Source organism: Arachis ipaensis, chromosome B04 (assembly GCF_000816755.2).
Source record: "Arachis ipaensis cultivar K30076 chromosome B04, Araip1.1, whole genome shotgun sequence".
Lineage (NCBI taxonomy): Eukaryota > Viridiplantae > Streptophyta > Magnoliopsida > Fabales > Fabaceae > Arachis > Arachis ipaensis.
Genome location: NC_029788.2, coordinates 112958708 through 112970185, shown reverse-complemented (window position 1 = coordinate 112970185; position 11478 = coordinate 112958708).

Below are 11478 nucleotides of genomic sequence, written 5' to 3'. Positions count from 1 at the left end.
AATTTGAAAAAAAAAATATGGTAATGAAATTGAGGTTGAAGATAAAAGATGAGAGTAATTTGAAAATTTTATTAAAAAGTCAACAAAAATTTAGAATTTAAGTACTTTTATCATACAGAATCCATCTTTAATAGGTACAATGTTAATTTTCTTCTTTAGCGAGTATTTTTGTCAGCATTGATAAAATTTATTGGTACAAATAATTATTTTTTATATATATAATTCTCTAATTTAATGGTCAAAATCTATTATATATATTGTTTACAGGACATTTATCGTTTGTCCTTATTTGATCATGAGGTTTGAAAAACATGTGTACGTACAAATTACCCAAAAATTCTTTTCATTTATTATTGGTAGTCCTCTTTGGCTGATTTTTTAGGCTAATTTTTTACAATATGAAAATATTGTTGGTGTTTTTGTGAAAATAGGAGTATTTAGTGTAATTCCAGATAAACGGATGTGGGGGATGTGCTGTATACGTGTCGCAGTATGATTCGTTAGCGATGCAACGCGTGACCTGCGTGTTGAGTGCTCGCCCTATATAAGGTGAAGAGGAGATTTGTTTGAGTGTGTTTGTGGTGTGATAGACGGTACCGCAAATTTGGAAGTGTATCACAAAGGTGAGATTATACAGAATACTCATGAGCGAGTGAGTTTTGTGTGTGAGAATTCGTTTTCGCTTTTGGTTCCATGCACCATAATATTCATAGAATTTCATATCGGTCTCTGTCAAAACATGGAGAACGATATGTTGAAGAAAGTGAGCAATATTCTGTACCAGAATTCCGTTATAGTATTTGGTAGTCTAATATAGAGTTTGATATTATGTTGATCATTGACGAAGCAAGTATATAGAATATGTTCCATATTCACCGACAGACTCAGGTGCAACAACCAAAGATTGAGGTATATGTTGAGTTTGAAAATATAGAGGAAGATGGGATTCAACATGATTCAGATGTAGATGATAGAGCTGAAGTGTACGAAGAAATAAACAGTGATAGCGAAGAGGACTTCGAAGCTACTTATGAGCCGACGACGAAGACGAAGATGGCGATGTGGGAGGTGAGGTAGCGGTGAAAAATGTAGTGGTTCCTCCCGCTGTCAATCAACCGATGTATGTTTCACCTTTTATGCATAACTTAGATCTTGACACCATGTATGCACCGAAATTTTCCAAATATGCAAACATAGTGGAATTACACTAAATACCCCATTTTCACCAAAAACACCAACAATATTTTTATATTGTAAAAGATCAACCAAAATAATACTAAAATAACAATGCTATATCATCATATGATGCTAATACTAAAAAAATAATATTAATTAAAATTTAAAAAATTTAAATACAAAAAAATAAAATTTATTAACTTACATAAATTGAATGATCCAAATAATTGATAATATGTTCTTCAGGTACCGTATAATTACGTACTTATTTTATTAATACAAACTTATAATTTTTTTATGTATAATCACTCTTTTTTTTTTTCAATAAACTACTAACTCTCTTCTTCTTCTTCACTACGGAACTCTTCTCTCTCAAAATTCCTCTCTTCTATCTTCAAATCTTTACTCGGATCCAACAAAGTGGGGAGAGTTGAACTCAATTTAAAGAGCTTTAGCCCTGTGTCACTTGTTGCTGGAGAAAGGAGTTGCCCCCTGCATGTAGAAGTAGTAACTCACATTTTATGACAAGAACAAGTTGCTGATATCATGACAAAATCTTTATCTCAAGTACTCTTTAACAAGTTTAAGACCAAACTCTCTCTCTTTCTCTCACACACACACCATATTCTTTATAAACATACAAGTAATAATAACAATAATAATCAAGTTAATTATCTATTTCGAATTAAATTTCTATTTCGTGAGAGACAGAGTGATGCAAGGTTGGTAGCAATAACTCAAATTTTAGGATAAGAACAAGTTGTTGATATCATGAAAAACATTTAACTCAAGCACTCTTTAACAAGTTTTTCAAGCATTCTTTAACAAGTTCAAGACCAAACTCACACACACACATCACATTCTTTGTAAACATAAGTAATAACAATAATACTCAAGTTAATTCCCTCTTCTCTGCTCTCTCTTTGCTTTCTTTTTTTCTTTTTTGCTCGGCAAGATTCCTTCTTCTTTTTGAAAACACTAATATGTTCCACTCCGATCGAGTACCACTGACAGCAGCAATTGGAAACCTAGTTCTTCCATAAAAGTTTTAGGTGAAAGTTTTTTCATGAACAAAACATGTAAATAATGTAACTTTATAAAGCTCTACTTACTTATAAATATGTTGTATATATTCCATGTTATAGTATAATATATAATATAATTCTATAAAAGGCTTAAATATGTTGTTAGCTATCAATGTAAGATTTAATATTCTTTCGACTCTCGATATTATCTATATATTTTTTTGTTGGTTTAGGTTTATGTTTCTAGACGACACAAATACACAATACACCCACATTATTTATGAGTTGTCATTCTTCAAATCCATTATATAATTAATTTGTGTATCTTGAGTGATGTTAACCTAAAAACTTTTAGTGCTACTTCTGAGCTTTCGTGCTGAGAAGATAAACAAAAAATTAGGTCGTTTGCAATTGTTGTGCCATGCATATGGAAAGGCTTATTACTACTATATAAATATGCAAATAAAATTCAAGGTTTTTTTATGCATGGAAGGGCATATTACTATTATATAGATATGCAAATTAAATTCAAGTTTTTCTCCTAAAAATTTTTCAAACAAAAATATTATTTGAACATTAAAATTAGCAACCATATATTTTTATATAGATATAAGTTTTTTATTTAAATTAATTAAATATAATATTTATTAAAATATGTAATGTGTAGATAAATTACAATTTTAAATACACATTACACATTCCGAGTATACCCATGAAAAAAAATCATTAATAATACAAATTGGATATTCAATACCGAAGATATGTAAAACTTTTAAAAACCAGAGAAAATAGTTGTACCTGGGATATGATACAATTGCGTAGTTATTCAAAAACCGGATGCTTAGTACCCAGAATATACTCAAAACAAAATATTGAATAGTATACTCAGAATATGTGTATATTTATTAAGATGTCTCAACACTTTAGATAACTACTACAAAAAAAGAAAATCCTATATAAAGAAGTTCTTGACTCAAAAGCTCATCACACTACACCAATCCCATTGCTTTCTATTTTTCCTCTCTTTATTCTCCATACACATGGTTAGTAGTCAGATTTTTTTTGTGGTAGTTTATCTGAATGGGATAATAAGAAGCGGTGAGTGCAATTCACTTGTAATGTTGCGCACTTATCGTCTTGATTCTCTAGTTACGTTAAAAAAATGTTATATTGAACAACATGGGTGCAATAGATTCCAAAGAGGTTGGGATACTTGCATATAGATTTCTATCAGCGTTGCCAAGTGGAAGGTGTATTAACAGGATATTTTGAGTTGAAGATGATCAGCATGTGATGATAATATTTGATGTACATGCTAAGCTAATACTATAGCATGAGATGGAGTGGTACACTGCGACGTAGGTGGGGTTCTGGGCCGTCCTCTTCGATCTCACATGCAGTTCGGTAGCAGCAATGCTGATTCACTTTGCCGAACCTTGTAATTGTGTCGAAGACGAGAGTAAGTCTAATTCAAATTACGTTGCCGAAACCACATTGTCTAACGAGAGTCATTCCTCCGAGGAGTATGTGTCGGAGACTCCAGCTAGTGGGAGTGCTCGGTTTCTTCTTCCTCCCCCTTTGGCCATTCCACAATGATCATAAGTTCCAAACCACTATCACACTCTTAACTTGGATGCAATGCAACTAGATAATCTTTTTAACTATAGCAAAGGAGAAGATTACAACACGGATGGTGACATAAAATTTTGGATAGGATGAAATACCATTGTTGATGCAAGCAGTTCTCTACTATGTGTCCATGGAGTCTTCGGGTAGTACTTCAGCAAAATTTGAACTACTGGTAATTGTCATCTGTTGCATTTTATGAAATTAATAAGTAAATGTTGATTATATTATATATTAGAGGATGGGATTTGTGACTACATTTGTAGGGAGGTGCGTAGGATTGAGAGCCACATACCTGTTTGGTACCAACCATGTCTCAAGATCATGCTTAGTTGGATAGCAATCTGATTTGCACTATGAACCTGCAAAGTACAGTGTAGTAGAGTTATCATTTCAAGCCATCATATCGAAAGATGTGGATGGCGAAGCAGAAGACGATTGGGAAGAATCATATAACAAGATTCTCGTCTTGTTACAAGCTTTGTAAGAATGCCTTCATGACACCATACACGATTACATTGCAGTTTCTTATTACAACAGGAACATGGTTGAAAGAAATTGTAGCCAGCTTGATAAGGTATTTTGGGCCTTTCCTCTGTGCATCGAAGCATTTAAGTACTGCAAGCACTTTGTATTGGTAGACAGGACACATTTGTATGGCAAATACGATACACGTAATAAAACTCCACAAAGTGAAAGCAGACCAACGACACCATAGCTCTCCACTTACGAATCTCTCCAGTGTTCCTAATCCAATCAGGAGCCATCTGCTTTAGTTGGAGATCATCGTACGGTGTCCACCAAAACTAGAAAAAAAACATACAATTCTATAATTAATAATAGAAGAGTAATATATGTAAGTCATGAGAAACCAAAATGAATCGTACCTCATCAAACTTGAGAGCATTCATCATGTGTCTTAATTGTAGTTCTCTGTCATGATGGTGGTCTCTAGTCTGTTGTCTTGGTCCTACCAACCTATTTATGGAGGAAAATTGATATTCAATACTTAATAATACAAATGGTCAAAAACGACAATAAATAATAAACATTATTTACCTTGAAGCAAGCAGGAATCTAAGTACATCATAGTCGGCGAGACAGATAGACAGGAACCTATAATAAATCCACAAGAAACATCAACAGTATGCACCCAGTAGCGTCTTTCACATCACGTCCAGCAGTGCTACACAATGAATGGTAGGTGTGCGACAGCAATGCAGAACCCCAAGACAACCGTTGGCATCTATCGAACTAGGAGCAGTAACCAGATGAGGGGGACAAGGTTGGTTGACTTGTCCGTAAACAGATACTCTTAATCAACATCAATAAGTAACACCGGGTATAATAGCGGGGAGTATCTAGATATGCCCCTGGCAGAATATGTGCAATCCTATTTCTGATCTAAGTCACCTTCAGACCGAAATTCTGCTTCTTGTCCTCTGGCTAAAGTGGAGGCTTATCACCGAGTAAGTCCTCAATAAACTGCCATGTGGGGTGCCCATGATATTGTTGAAAATCTCTCGTGCAACCCCCAATCGGGTCACCATTTATTTGCAAACCAAGATGGTAAGCCATATCTTGGAGTGTGATGGTAACTTCGCCCCACGAAAGGTGGAAAGTATGGGTCTTGGACCTCCACCACTCAACAAATGCAGAGAATAAGGCATTATCAAATATGAAATCCCTTAGCTCTACTGCGTGTCCGAACCCAACCTCCTTAGGATAGACAACATCACACGACGTGGCAAGAGCAACCGAGGTGTTTGTGAGAATACCATTGATTAGTCTTTTATAATTTATTGCGTACAAAAATGCTAACAATAACTTAATTATAATTAAGTAATAAAATATAATTTAATTAATTTTAAAATTTTTTAATTAATTAATTTAATGTGATTAAATATTTTTTAATATAATAAAGTAAATAAATAATTTATTTTAAAATATCCTAATTTAATAAAAACAAAATTTTTGGTAATAAAAGATAACTTCATGTATAACTAGTCATATTCTAATGTTTACTCCAAACTCTATCTCTTCCAACAAATTCAATCCAAATAAATAAACAAATCAACTAATTAATTAAAAACAAAAGTTAAACTTACTAAATAAAACAAGTTGAACTATGCTAGACTAACGCGTATTCTAACTACTTAAATTCAATTATCCTAACATAAAAACTCACTAATTAAAACAAGTTAATTTAAAAAGATGTCTGGAAAATAGTTCAAGTTTAAAGGACTAAAATTGAAGGGTCTCCCATGTATAAGCTGGCCCAGAAGCTAAAACATTGTAGATACCAGCTTGTGGCATGACAACGTTCAAGCAAATCCAATTTCAGGAAAGCTATGGCAGAAATTGAAGGCCAATTCGAGGATCTAAGAGCTGCAGGCATAACTAGCGAGAAGGAGATCTCAGAATTGGAGAATCGATTAGAAGTGGCTTACTTGCAAGAAGAACGTTATTGGAAGGAGAAATCTAGAGTTAAATGGTTAATGAAAGGCGATAAAAACACTCATTTCTTCCACCAAAAAGTCAATACTAGAAGCCGGAGAAATAAGATTTGGAGGCTAATTGAAAGGAATGGGGACATGGCAACAACTAACTCGGCCATTGCATTTGTGGCTGAGGATTACTATAGATACATCTTTGCTTCCTCCTTTCAGGCTGACCCGAAACCCTTCCTAACTGATTTTGACCCAAAGGTTACAGCTCCCATGAATTGGAGGCTACAAAGACCAGTCTCTATGGAAGAGGTTAAGCAAGCGACTTTTAGCATCCACCCCCAGAGTGCTCCAGGGAAGATGGAATGACAGCAAAGTTTTATCAATTATTCTAAAAAATAGTAGAAAGTGATCTGTTCAAAGCAGTTAACAGCTTCTTTGGTGGAGGGCGCATAATGAAAGGTTTCAAACACACAAATATTTGTCTCATTCCTAAAATTCCTGATGCGAATAGCATGAACCAGGTGAGACCTATTAGCTTGTCTACAGTGTTTTATAAAATTATTTCAAAAATTCTGGTGCACTGGCTGCAAGATTGTATGAATGGCTTAATTAGCCCTAATCAGAGTGCCTTCCTAAAGGAAAGACTTATCTCTGATAATATCTTGATTGCACATAAATGCATGTACTATTTAAAAAACAAGAAGACGTGTTTTCAAGCTGAAATGGCTATTAAGTTAGAAATGAGTAAAGCTTATGACCGAGTGGAATAGATATTTCTATGGTTCATTTTGGAGAAGCTTGGTTTTGGAGCTAGATGGATTAATTGGATCTAAGAACTGGTCATAACTGTTTCTTATTCCATTGTTATGGAAGGTCAACCCTATGATTTTTTTAAACCAACTAGAGGAATCTGCCAAGGAGATCCTCTATCCCCATATCTATTTCTTTTTTGTGCAGAAGACCTTTCCTTCTTGCTACCCAAAGCAGAACAAAACAGACAAATTCAAGGACTACAAATTAGTAGGCGATGCCCCATTATCAACCACCTCCTCTTTGCTGATGATTCCATTCTCTTCTGCAAAGCCTCAGATGAATCTTGTGACAGCATTCTAGGCCTATTGACTGATTATGAGAGCTTTAGTCGACAAAAGATTAACATGGATAAATCATCAATTTTCTTCAGCGGTAACACCTTTGAAACAGTCAGAAATTCCCTGGCAACTCGGCTAAATATAACTCATATTGGTGCACAAGATAAATACTTTGGGCTTCCATCTATTATCAATAAATCTAAAAAAGCCACTTTTAATTCAATCAAAGAAAGGGTACAAAAGAATCTTATGGGCTGGAAACTTAATGTGCTATCTAACGCAGGAAAACATGTTCTCACCAGAGCAGTAGGTGAAGCTGTTCTTATCTATACACTTTCTTGCTTTCAACTTTCGGACACTCTACTATTGGAAATTCATAGCATGTTCTCCTAATTTTGGTGGGTTCAAAAGGGGACAGAGAGGCGTATGGCTTGGGTGAACTGGGATAAGATGACACAGAGTAAAAAAGAGGGTGGTCTTGGGGTAAAGGACTTACGTGTCCAGAACCTAGCTCTATTGGAAAAACAATTTTGGAGACTAGCTATGCATTCTAATTCTCTACTGAGCAGAATGTTAAAGAGCAAATATTTCAGATATGAAAATGCATTAACTGCAGAGGTTGGAAGCTTATCTGCATGGGCTGGCACAGTATCCTGGAAGGGCGCAGAGTTGTAGAGAAAGGCTTGAAGTGAAAAGTAGGATCTGGTAGCGGCATTAAAGTTTTTGGGGATCCCTTGCTACCACCTCCTTTTTCCTTTTGCATTAACTGGAATTAATCTATCCAACCGCAGTGTAACTCAATTTTCTAAATGAACGACCTCACGCTCAACACACGGTCATGGAACCAGATTCTGATTAACAATGTTTTTTCCTCGAAAATTGCAAGCAGAATCCTTGCAATTAAACCTGCAAGTGAAGAAGATAAATTGCAATGGTATCTCAACAAGACAAACAACTATGATGTCGCATCAGGCTATAACGTTGCTTACCAATTCTATCATGTTGCAATTGACCATTACCCAGACATAATGCGGAACCCCCATCTCTGGACTCAACTCTGGAAACTTGCAATCCCTCCAAAAATCTAATTGTTCCTTTGGAAGGCGTGCCATGAAGCCCTCCCAATGATGCTGAACCTCAATGCCATGTTTGCTTTTGCAAACCCATAATGTGTCTGTTGCTGCAATGACCGTGAATCAATTAATCATTGTCTTCTTACTTGCGTGGAGGCGAGAAGCGTTTGGGAGAAAAGCTCTTTGGCCATATTTCTCCCTTCTCAACCATATAGTCACTTCCATCAATGGTGGCTAAGATTGAAGGTAAACGTTGCGCAACAGAGCGACAAAGAGGACAAGCTCAGCTTCGCTGCTATTATCTGCTGGCAGAATTGGAGTGCTAGAAATCTTTAGGTGTTTGAGAGAACGAAGGTGACACCAGAGGAAAGCTTGGAGGCAGCTTCGAAGATCTTCCACTCCTTCAAACAAAATAGCAGAACCTCACAACCCTAACTTCTCGGCACTTTCCTTTTTCCCTAAGCAAGTTTATGTTTAATTATTCATCACTTAGTTGATTTTACTGGGATACCCCCATTTTCTTTGTTGCTTTCGTCCTGAATTTTGGATTGCTTGTATTCCTCTCATTGTCGGAATAAAATAACTGTCTTTGGTAAAAAAAAAAAATTAACATGTCATTATATTCTAATATATTGTTTAACTAATTAAATAAAAATACTCTAACATATCAACTAAAACTAAATAAATCAAAATATCCTAACATACCAACTAATTAACTAATTTAAATACTAAAACTAAATAAATCAAAATATCCTAACATACCAACTAATTAACTAATTTAAATACGAGATAGGCAAACCAAGTTCAAAATTAAATACTCCAGCTATGTGCCACATCGCATTTAGCCTATTAATACTCCCTGAGCGCATCTAATCCCGCCGTTAAACCATATTTACTTACCAAGCGTTCCAAACTTTTCAAAACTAACAAAATTCCTTAAGGTAGCGTTTGTTTTCAGGTACTGAGACAGAGACTGAAAGACTGAGACTCAGTATCGTGTTTGTTAGTTCAGAGACTGGTACTAAAATTTCTGTCTCTGTCTCTAAAATTTCAGTATTTCAGTACCTCCAAAAAGTAGGGACACAGGAGACTGAAATTTTTAGAGATGGAGACTGAAACTTTAATAACATTTTATACCTAAAATACTTTCATTTCAATTAATTAATTCTAATTTTATCCTTTGTGCAAATTAAATTAGAGTTTCATTCTTATTTCAATTCCTGTCTCTCATTTTGCACCAAACAGAATACTGAGATTTATTTCAATCCCTGTCTCTTAGTCTCAGTCTCTCAGTCTCAGTCTTTCCGTCTCTGTCTCTCTACCAAACGCTACCTAAATGAACAAACATCTTGATCGCACCCAATATATAGTCGAACTCAGTATATCTCAGGTACTAAGATCGAACATTCATTAACCACATATCCCGAGTATTTAATACCAATTTTTAGCATTTATTGTATATTCCAGATATAGCCGGGATGTAAAACGTTAAATGTGTATTATATTTTGGTGATTGTGTATTCAAAATGTGTTTCTAAAGTGTTTTGATACATAATATTTAAGATGTATCACATAATATATATGAATAAATACTTTATACTTTACATAATTCAGTAAATATTATATTTAAGTAATTTAAATAAAAAAATTCATAGATATATGTATATTTTGATTTTTTTAGTGAATTTAATATTTTAATATATATTCTATTCTAATAACTGATTTTAGTATACCCTATCATAGTTGATCGCAAAAGTATATATTTAGTAACTGAATATGCAAATTGATCTTAAAATATATATTAAGTGTGTTATTTAGAACTTAAAATTTGTTGACACCAAATAGATCGTTAAAAGCTAGCATGATATCATCACATCAATCCTTAGAGTAAGTAAAGATTATATTGTTAAGTAATTAGTCCATAAATTTCGGTTAGAGTTAAAAAAAAAAAAGTAAAGTATTGTTTTTGTCTCTAATGTTCGGGGTAAATTTTAAAGTTGTCCCTAACGTTTCAATCGTCCTATTTAAGTTCTTAACGTTTTAAAATTGACTCAACGTTGTCCTGCCGTTAGGGATCCATTAACAGAACTGGCGGCAGGACAAAATTGAGACGATTTTAAAACGTTAGGGACTTAAATAGGATGAAAACGTTGGGGACAAAAACGATACATAGAAATAAATTTTAATTTTATCCTTCAGTAATATCAATTTTTTACTGTACATAGTATTTAATTATTTTTTAATCACATCTAAGTAAATTAAAGTTAATCACATTACTTTCATTCTAAATTAATTAATTTTTTTTATAATTTTACTCTTAAAGTAATATAATTTTTTTATAAATAAATAAATTTTACACTTTCATTCTAAATAAATAATGTAATGTGATTAGAATGAAAGTGTAAAATTATAAAAAAAAAAATTTTTATCTAGAATGAAAGTAATGTGAGTAAGTGTAATTTATTTAGATGTGATTAGAAAATAATTGAATACTATGTACAGTAAAAAATTAATATTATTGAAAGATAAAATTAAAATTTATTTCTATGTATCGTTCTTCTCTCCAACGTTTTCGTCCTATTTAAATCTCGAACGTTTCAATATCGTTTTAATTTTGTCCTACTATCAATTCCGTTAAAGAATCCCTAACAGTAGGACAACATTGAGTCAATTTTAAAATATTAGAAACTTAAATAGGACGATTGAAATGTTAGAGATAACTTTAAAACTTACGCCAAACGTTGAGGACAAAAACAGTAGTTTATAACAATGTTACCTTTCCTAATTTATTTATTTATTTTTATCCTTTTAGGGTTATGCCACATACCCTCTTCTCCTATATGCTTTATAGGCTAAAACGAATTAAATTAAAAAGCAACACCACTTCAAATAATAAAAAAAATAATAATAATATGCAATGGCTACCTTACCCGTTAAGAATATCTTTACATTAGTTTTATTCTGAATAATAAATGTCCAACAGGCAACAGCTCTCTTAGATTGAGATATTATTTTTGTTTTATTATTCAATATTATT